The sequence below is a fragment of the Papio anubis genome, chromosome 1 (genome assembly GCF_008728515.1).
Source record: "Papio anubis isolate 15944 chromosome 1, Panubis1.0, whole genome shotgun sequence".
Taxonomy (NCBI): Eukaryota; Metazoa; Chordata; class Mammalia; order Primates; family Cercopithecidae; genus Papio; species Papio anubis.
Genome location: NC_044976.1, coordinates 30,702,320 through 30,713,174, shown reverse-complemented (window position 1 = coordinate 30,713,174; position 10,855 = coordinate 30,702,320).

Sequence of the window (10,855 nt, the reverse complement as noted above, 5' to 3'; positions counted from 1 at the left end):
TGAGACCAGCCTGGCCAACATGGTGAAACCCCATTTCTACTAAAAATACAAAAATAAGCCGGGCGTGGGTGGTGTGTGCTAGTAATCCCAGCAACTCAGGAGGCTGAGGCAGGGGAATGGCTTGAACCCGGGAGGTGGAGATTGCAGTAAGTGGAGATCTGGCCACTGCACTCCAGCCTGGGCAGCAGAGCAAGACTCTGTCTCCAAAAAAAAAAAAACCAAACAAAAAAAAGACTACCCTCTCCACTGAGAGACCCTAATGAGAAGTAGTGAGCCATGCTAAGATGAAACAGAAAACCGGTTGGTACATGTCTAAAAAACAGGAGGATGCCATTGGGTTGAGGAAGTGGATGGCAGGTAGACCAGCTTCATGGGCATGCAACCCATGTGGTGGCACAGGGCCACATACTCAGAAAGGGCTGGTGCTTCCAGGTGAAGTTTTTTACTTAACAAAACAAAACAAAACAAAACCAAACAAAGAGCGAGCCAGGTGCGGTGGCTCACACTTGTAATCCCAGCACTTTGGGAGGCTGAGGCAGGCGGATCACTTGAGACCAGCCTGCCCAACATGGCAAAACCCAGTCTCTACTAAAAATACAAAAATTAGCTGGGCATGGTGACACATACCTGTAATTCCAGCTACTTGGGAGGCTGAGGCATGAGAATCTCTTGAACTTGAAAGGTGGAGGTTGCAGTGAGCCAAAATCGTGCCACTGCACTGTTTCAAAAAAAGAAGAAGAAGAGGAAGAGGAGGAGGAGCAGGAAGAAGAAAAATTAAATTACTAACAAATAAAAACAATAAAGTCTAAATAAATATTTTAAGAATTCAAAAAAAGGAAAGAAAGGGCTGATGCCTGGTTTAATGCTCTGCCATTGCCCTCTTAAAATTCTTAATAGTTTTTGAACAAGGAACTCTGCATTTTCATTTTGCACTGGGCCCCACAAATTATATAGCCAGTCCAGGTGGCAGGAAATATGAATGGATAGAGAAGCAAAGGCCAGATTACATAGGAATTTGTAGGCCACCTTAAGGAGTTTGGATTTTTTCTTATAAATGTGAAGGGACACCTTTGAAGGATCTTAAGCAGGGAAGAGATAAGACATGATCTCTCCCCTGCTGATAGATGCTGATAACTGGGGATAGGGTAGAGGTGGTAGAGATGGAGGGATTTGTTTAGGATATATTTTAGAACTTGTCAAAAATGTAATTGCAGTTCACTCTAAAGGTAACTTAATAATTTTAGGTGGTGAAATGTCAGCCAAACACCACTTTACTATCTATCAAAGAAAAGCAGTTTACCTATTTCTTGTAAAGCTGGATACCCAGAGAGGGACAGCAGCAGTTACATCTTTCCTCTTAGTGTGGCTGTCCTTGCCACTCAGTCCCCAAAGGCCATCTTGGGTGCTGAGGACTTTTGATCATCAAGGCAGCAGAGAAAGCATCAGAAGTGAGGCGCACCAAGCTTCTCTGGGCTCAGCCTTTTGTATCTTCTCACCTGCGAAGTCATGTCATTGATGCCTTCACCTTAATTGTGACTCTACCTGGAACTCAGCCTAGTATTCATTCCACATTTCCTGCACCCAGGCTCCAAGTTTCAGGTCCCAAATTTTATGACTATGGCACATGCAACCTGTGCTGGATGACCTAGTAACATTCCAGGCTGCTAACGTAAAAGGGCTTTTTAGGGTGGACTGCACAGGACATGATCCTGACAACTAAGCATAGGAAATGTCTAGAGGCCTTATGATCTCTAGATATGATGTGGTCTGCTGTGGGACTTACTCTATCCACCTAGACCAGCACAACCTTTAGTATTCGGTGTATCTTTCAAAGTTCAGTTGAAACCAACCTGGCTAGTTTAAGCAGAAAGCAACCTGGCTAGTTTAAACAGAAAAGAATTCATATAAGGAATTAGGTAATACAAATTGTCAGGAAGGCTAGAGAATGACTCTGCAAGGATGACTCCAAACTGTCCCACCAGGGTAGCTACCCATTTTTGCTGCTATCAGGAAAGTAAGAAATGAGGACGTCATCACCGTACCTGTTAAGCTCAACAACACACTGCCGTGGCTGTGATTCAGGGACTGGAAGTCAACATCACCCTTGCTGCCCCTGAAACAGCCTCTCAACCCCTACATGGCTAGTGACTGGACCCTACAACCCTGCTGCAGACACACCTCATACATCTGCTGCCATACATCAGCAGCAAGCAGCAGGCGGGTGGCCTCCACCTAATTTCCAAATCCTGGCCATGACGTTTTAACTCTCCAGATTCTGCAGCACAGGAAGGGACAGTAGAAGGAGATGGGAATGGATGCTGAGTGCCAATCGACAATACCCAGCAGCATGAATGGCACAGCAACATGTCACTGAATCTAAAACTTAGGACCTCCAGAGCAAAAAATAGAGAATTAAAAATTGCTGGCTGGGAGCAGTGGCTTATGCCTGTAATCCCAGCACTGGGAGGATAAAAAAGGTGGATCAGCTGAGGTCTGTAGTTTGAGACTAGTCTGGCCAACATCGCGAACCGCCCCCCCACCCACTAAAAATACAAAAATTAGGCTGGGTGCGGTAGCTCATGCTTGCAATCCTAGCACTTTGGGAGACCAAGGAAGGCAGATCACCTGAGGTCAGGAGTTTGAGACCAACCTGGCCAACACGAAACGCTTCTTTACTAAAAATACAAAAAAAGTAGCCAGGTGTGGTACCACGCACATGTAGTCCCAGCTACTCAGGAGGCTGAGGCATGAGAATCGCTTGAACCCAGGAAGCAGAAGTTATAGTGAGTGGAGATGGTGCCACTGCACTCCACCGTGGGCAACAGAGTAAAACTCTATCTTTAAAAAAATACGTAAATAAAAATAAAAATACAAGAATTAGCTGGGTGTGGTAGCACAGAACTGTAATCCCAGCTACTTGGTAGGCTGAGGCATGAGAATCACTTGAGCCTGGGAGGTGGAGGTTGCAGTGAGCTAAGATGGCACCACTACACTCCAGCCCGGGTGACAGAGCAAGACTCTGTAAAAAAAAAAAAAAAAATTTCTAAGGGATGACTTCCTGGAAAACAAGGAACCCTATCTTCCCAAAGGGAAATGAGAAAGCATTGCAGCAGGCACTATTTGTTTCTCTTGTCTCTTCCTTAATTGTTTTGATTTAAGATATCATAGAATATTTGGAGCTGTTTATTAGTTTCTACAATGCCAGAGTAATTGACTGAAGTATCAGGGTATAACCCCTTCTCTGGTAACTGACACATTTTTGAGTACTGATTGATGTTGGGAGACAGCTTCTGTCAAGAAGTTGACCTTCTGGAGTGCTACAAAGGATACATTCATGAAAACCTCTAGTGGTTAGGGACAAATTGTGAATACCCACGGGGTGACTTTTGCACATAAGAAAGCAAAAAACAGGCTGGGTGCGGTGGCTCACACCTGTAATCCTAGTACTTTGAGAGGCTGAGGCGGGCAGTTCACTTGAGGTCAGGAGTTCGAGACCAGGCTGGCCAACAGGGCAAAATCCCATCTCTACTAAAAATACCAAAAAAAAAAAAAAAAAAAAAAAGGCATGGTGGTGTGTGTCTGTAATCCCAGCGACTCAGGAGGCTGAGGCAGGAGAATTGCTTGAACCTGGGAGATGATGGAGGTTGCAGTAAGCCAGGATCACTGCACTCCAGCCTTGGTGACAGAGTGAGATCCTGTCTCAATAAATAAATAAATAAATAAAAATTTAAAACGGAAAAACCAACCCCCCTACCCCTAACACCAGGACATGTTCTGGCCTGACAGTGCCCTATAGAAGCACTTGCTCTAACTGGTTAAAGGGACAGTGTTATGATGCCAGCAGGCTCCAAGTCCCTAATGGTACAAGTACTTGACCCAGGATAGGATGCTGCTGACTTATTTTTCACCAAACCACAACAGTCCTCCCACTAATATATGCACAGAGCCAAGAGTTGTGCTTGAGTAGGATGGGGAGCATGCTCCCTTTCATGGCAATTTTTTTGCATGAAAACATAGCAGGAGAGTGATACGGTTTGGCTGTATGTCCTCACCCAAATTTCATCTTGAATTGTAGCTCCCATAACTCCCATGTGTTGTGAGAGGAACCCAGTGGGAGGTAATTGAATCATGGGAGCAGGGTGCTGTTCTCATGATGGTGAATAAGTCTCAGGAGATCTGATGGTTTTATAAAGGGCAGTTCCTCTGCACACACCCTCTTGTCTGCCACCACATAAGACATGCCTTTGCTCCTCCTTCACCTTCCACCATGATTATGAGGCCTCTCCAGTCACGTGGAACTGTTTTTTGCTTTCTTATAGTGCAAAAGTCACCCTGTGGGTATTCACAATTTGTCCCTAAATTCATTAAACCTCTTTTTCTTTAAAATTACCAAGTCTTGGGTATGTCTTTATTAGTAGCATGAGAACAGACTAATACAGAGAGAAATGAGGATCTGGGGAAGCTGCCCCCAATATTTCAATATAGGTTCTTTCTATTTTCCCTAAGTGTTGGCCAGTCTGAGAAGTAAAGAGAAAGAGTACAAAGAGAAGAATTTTACAGCTGGACCTCCAGGGGTAACATCTCATGTAGGTAGGTCTGTGATATTCCCTGAGCCACAAAACCAGCAAGTTTTTATTAGCGATTTTAAAAGGGGAGGGGGGTATGAACATGGAGTAGGTCACAAAGATTGCATGCTTCAAACGGCAATAAAGGTCACAAGGCAAAGACAAAATTAGAATTACTGATGAGGGTCTATGTCCCACTGTGCACATATTGTCTTTTTTTTTTCTTTTTTTTTTTTTTTTGAGACAGAGTCTTGCTCTGTCACCCAGGCTGGAGTGCAGTGGCTGGATCTCAGCTCACTGCAAGCTCCGCCTCCCAGGTTCACGCCATTCTCCTGCCTCAGCCTCCCGAGTAGCTGGGACTACAGGCGCCTGCCACCTCGCCCGGCTAAGTTTTTGTATTTTTAGTAGAGACGGGGTTTCACTGTGTTAGCCAGGATGGTCTCGATCTCCTGACCTCGTGATCCGCCCGTCTCGGCCTCCCAAAGTGCTGGGATTACAGGCTTGAGCCACTGCGCCCGGCCAGCACATATTGTCTTGATAAACATCTTAACAGAAAACAGGGTTCAAGAGCAGAGAACTGGTCTGACCAAAATTTACCAGGCTGAAAGTTCCCAATCCTAGTAACCCTGAGGGTACTGCAGGAGACCAGGGCATAGTTCAGTCCTTATCTCAACCACATAAGACAGACACTCCCAGAGCAGCCATTTATAGACCTTCCCCCAGGAATGCATTCCTTCCCCAGGATATTCCTTGCTGGAAAAAGAATTCAGCAGTATCTCTCCTACTTGCATGTGCATTTATAGGCTCTGTGCAAGAAGAAAAATATGGCTCTCTTCTGCCCGATCCTGCAGGCAGTCAGACCTTATGGTTATCTTCCCTCGTTCCCTGAAAATCGCTGTTATTCTGTTCTTTTTCAAAGTGCACTGATTTCATATTGTTTGAACACACATGTTTTACAATCGATTTGTACAATAGTGGTCCTGAGGTGATGTACGTTCTCAGCTTATAAAGATAACGGGATTAAGAGATTAAAGTAAAGTCAGGCATAAGAAATTATAAGAGTAGGAGTGGTGAGAGAGGGCATCACTGTCTTGTGCCAGTTTTTAAGGGGAATGCTTCCAGTTTTTGCCCATTCAGTATGATATTGGCTGTGGGTTTGTCATAAACAGCTCTTATTATTTTGAGATACGTTCCATCAATACCGAATTTATTGAGAGTTTTTAGCATGAAGGGCTGTTGAATTTTGTCAAAGGCCTTTTCTGCATCTATTGAGATAATCATGTGGTTTTTGTCTTGGTTCCATTTATATGCTGATTACGTTTATTGATTTGTATATATTGAACTGTGGCCTAAAATCCAGGGATGAAGCCACTTGATCATGGTGGATAAGCTTTTAGATGTGCTGCTGGATCTGCCTAAGGTATTTTATTGAGGATTTTTCATCAGATGTTCATCAGGATAATGGTCTAAAATTTCTTTTTTGCTGTGTCTCTGCCAGGCTTTGGTAACAGGGATGATGTTACCCCATAAAATGAGTTAGAAGGACTCTCTTTTCTGTCACTGGAATAGTTTCAGAAGGAATGGTACCAGCTCCTCCTTGTACCCCTGGTAGAATTCCAGCTGTAAATCCGTCTGGTCCTGACTTTTGCCAGCATACTTATTGCCTGAATTTCAGAGCCTGTTATTCGTCTATTCAGGGATTCAACCTCTTCCTGGTGTAATCTTAGGAGAGTGTATGTGTCCAGGAATTTATCCATTTCCTTCCATATTTCTAGTTTATTTTGCATAGAGGTGCTTTTATAGTATTCTGATGGTTGTTTTTATATTTCTGTGGGTCAGTGGTAATATTCCCTTTATCATTTTTATTGTGTCTATTTGATTCTTCTTTTCTCTTTTATTAGTCTTGCTAGCTGACCTATCAATTTTGTTGATCTTTCAAAAAGCCAGCCCTAGATTCATTAATTTTTGAAGAGTTTCTCCTTGTCTCTATCTCCTCCTTCAGTTCTGCTCTGATCTTAGTTATTTTGCCTTCCTTGCTAGTTTTTGAATGTGTTTGTCTGCTTCTCTAGTTCTTTGACCAGGATGTTAGGTGTCAATTTTAGATCTTCCATTTCTTTTTTTGAGACGGAGTCTCTGAGACTGTGTCACCTTAGGCTGAGCGCAGCATGACCGCTCACTGCAAGCTCCTCACTGTTCACGCCATTCCTCCTGCCTCAGCCCCTCCGAAAGTAGCTGGAATACAGGCGCCCGCCACCACGCCCGGCTAGTTTTTTTGTATTTTTTAGTAGAGACGGGTTTCACCATGTTAGCCAGGATGGTCTTGATCCTGACCTCGTGGATCCACCCGCCTCGGCCTCCCAAAGTGCTGGGATTACAGGCTTGAGCCACCACACCGGCCTTTCCTGCTTTCTCTTGTGGGCATTTAGTGCTATAACCCCCTCTCTACATACTGCTTTAAGTGTGTCCCAGAGATTCTGGTATGTTGCATCTTTGTTTCACTGGTTTCAAAAGAACATCTTTTATTTCTGCCTTAATTTCGTCTATGTACCCAGTAGTCAATTCAGGAGCAGGTTGTTCAGTTTCCATGCAGTTGAGCGGTTTTGGAGTGAGTCCTAGTTTGATTGCATCAGGTCTGAGAGACAGTTTGTTATAATTTCTGTTCTTGTACATTTGCCGAGGAGGCTTTACTCCAACTATGTGGTCAATTTTGGAATAAGTGCAATGTGGTGCTGAGAAGGTTTTATTCTGTTGATTTGGGGTGGAAGTTCTGGGCCAGCAATCAGGCAAGAGAAAGAAATAAAGGGTATCTAATTAGAAAAGAGGAAATCAAATTGTCCTCCTGTTTGCAGATGACATGATTCTATATTTAGGAAAACCCTCATCATCTCAGCCCAAAATCCTTAAGCTGATAAGCAACTTCAGCAAAGTCTCAGATACAAAAATCAATGTGCAAAAATCACAAGCATTCTATACACCACAATGACAGACAAACAGCAAATCATGAGTGAACTCCCATTCACAATTGTTTAAAGGGAATAAAATACCTAGGAATCCAATCCTATTAAGGGATGTGGGGCTGACCCTCTTCAAGGAGAACTGCAAACCACTGCTTAATGAAATAAAAAAAGGACAAACAAATGGAAGAACATTTCATGCCTATGGATAGGAAGAATCCACATCGGAAAATGACCATACTGCCCAAGGTAATTTATAGATTCATGTCATCCCCATTAAGCTACCAATGACTTTATTACCAGAACTGGAAAAAACTACTTTAAAGTTCACATATGGGGGCCAGGTGCAGTGGCTCAAGCCTGTAATCCCAGCACTTTGGGATTTGGTGACAGGCAGTGATTTCATGAGGTCAGGAGATCGAGACCATCCTGGCTAACACAGTGAAACCCCGCCTCTACTAAAAAATACAAAAAGCTGGGGCCAGGTGCGGTGGCAGGCACCTGTAGTCCCAGCTACTCGGGAGGCTGAGGCAGGAGAATGGGGTAAACCCGAGAGGCGGAGCTTGCAGTGAGCTGGAGATCCGGCCACTGTACTCCAGCCCGGCGAGCAGGAGGAGACTGGGCTCAAAAAAAAAAAGTTAATATGGAACCAAAAGAGCCTGCATTGCCAAGACAATCCTAAGCCAGAAGAACAAAGCTGGAGGCATCACGCTTCACCTGACTTCAAACTATACTCACAAGGCTACAGTAACCAAACAGCATGGTACTGGAAAATTCAAAACAGAGAGACAGGACCAATGGAACAGAACAGAGCCCTCAGAAATGATACCACGTATCTACAACCATCTGATCTGACAAACCTTGACAAGAACAAGAAATGGGAAAGGGTTCCTATTTTAATAAATGATGCTGGGAAACTTGGCTAACCATAAGTAGAAAGTTGAAACTGATCCCTTCCTTACACTTTATACAAAATTAATTCAAGATGGATTAGAGGACTTAAATGTTAAACCTAAACCATAAAAACCCTAGAGGAAAACCTAGGCAATACCATCTGTGATTATAGTGGCTGGGCAAGGGACTTACAAGGTCTAAAACACTGAAAAGCAATGGCAACAGCCAAATTGATGCCAAAATGAGATCTAATTAAACTAAAAGAGTTTGCACAGAAAAGAAACTACCATCAGAGGAAATATAGGCAACCTACAGTAGAATGGGAGAAAAATTTTTGCAATCTACTCCCTCTGAGAAAGGGCTAATATCCGTGAACCTACAAAGAACTCAAAACAAATTTATAAGAAAAAACCAACCCCATCAAAGTAAGTAAAGTGGATATGAACAGACACTTCTCAAAAGAAGGCATTCATGTAGCCAACAGACACATGAAAATATGCTCATCATCACTAGCCATCAGAGAAATGCAAATCAAAACCACAATGAGATACCATCTCACACCACTTAGAATGGCGATCATTAAAAAGTCAGGAAACAACAGGTGCTGGAGAGGATGTGGAGAAATAGGAACACTTTTACACTGTTGGTGGGACTGTAAACTAGTTCAACCATTGTGGAAGACAGTGTGGCTATTCCTCAAGGATCTAGAACTAGAAATACCATTTGACCCAGCCATCCCATTACTGGGTATATACCCAAAGGATTATAAATCATGCTGCTATAAAGACACATGCACACATATGTTTATTGCAGCACTATTCACAATAGCAAAGACTTGGAACCAACCCAAATGACAATCAATGACAGACTGGATTAAGAAAATGTGGCATGCCAGGCACGGTGGCTCAAGCCTGTAATCCCAGCACTTTGGGAGGCCGAGAGGGGCGGATCACGAGGTCAGGAGATAGAGACCATCCTGGCTAACACGGTGAAACCCCGTCTCTACTAAAAATACAAAAAACTAGCTGGGCGAGGTGGCGGGCGCCTGTAGTCCCAGCTACTCCGGAGGCTGAGGCAGGAGAATGGCGTAAACCCAGGAGGCGGAACTTGCAGTGAGCTGAGATCGCGCCACTGCACTCCAGCCTGGGCGACAGAGCGAGACTCCGCCTCCAAAAAAAATAAAAATAAATAAGAAAATGTGGCACATACACATCATGGAATACTATGCGGCCATAAAAAAAGATGAGTTCATGTCCTTTGTAGGGACATGGATGCAGCTGGAAACCATCATTCTCAGCAAACTATTGCAAGAACAGAAAATCAAACACTGCATGTTCTCACTCATAAGTGGGAATTGAACAATGAGAACACTTGGACACAGGAAGGGGAACATCACACACCCAGGGCCTGTTGTGGGGTGGGGGGAGGGGGGAGGGGGAAGGGATAGCATTAGGAGATATACCTAATGTAAATGACAAGTTAATGGGTGCAACACACCAACATGGCACATGTGTACATATGTAACAAACCTGCACGTTGTGCACATGTACCCTAGAACATAAAGTATAATAAATAAATTTTTTTTAAAAATTTAAAAGAAAAGTTACAGGAAGTTCTTCAGATTGAAGGGAAATTACCCCAGAGGGAAAATCAGAACTTCAGGAATGAAGGAAGAACAACGGAAATTGTAGACATCTGTGTAAATATAATAAACCATTTTGTCCTCTAAAAAAAGAAAAAAAGAAATTATAAGAGTATTATTAGGGAAGTGATAAATGTTCATGAAATCTTCACAATTTATGTTCAGAGATTGCAGTAAAGACTGATGTAAGAAATTATAAAAGTATTAATTCTGGGAACTGATAAATGTCCATGAAATCTTCACAATTTATGTTCTTCTGCCTCAGCTCCAGCCGGTCCCTCCATTCGGGGTCCCTGACTTCCTGCAACAAATGAGGATGTCCTGTTTTCTGACCTGTGGGAATGTATTCCTCAAGTGATGCCTGGTTAGTAATGATCAGCTGTTTTTCTGCCTTAGGTGGCCCAATCCATAGGCTGTGAAAAAGAAGTTTCTAGGGAAGAACATAAGGGTGGCACTTTGTGATGATACTCAGCAGGCTTCTCCCACAGGTCTGTTCCAATTGCAGTGTCTTCTCTGTGGATGATGCATTTACAAGATGTTCACTTTCACAGTTTGGTGCCTATGGCTTATGGATAGAGACGCACAGAGGCCATTAGTCCACCCAGAGGTCTGATAAATCATTGAACCTGAGCACAGTAGCTCACATCTGTAATCCCAGCACTTTGGGAGGCCAAGGTGGGCAGACCATCTGAGGTCAGGAGTTTGAGACCAGCCCTACCAACATGGTGAAACCCCATCTCTACTAAAAATACAAAACTTAACTGGGTGTAGTGGAGGGTGCCTCTAGTCCCAGCTACTCA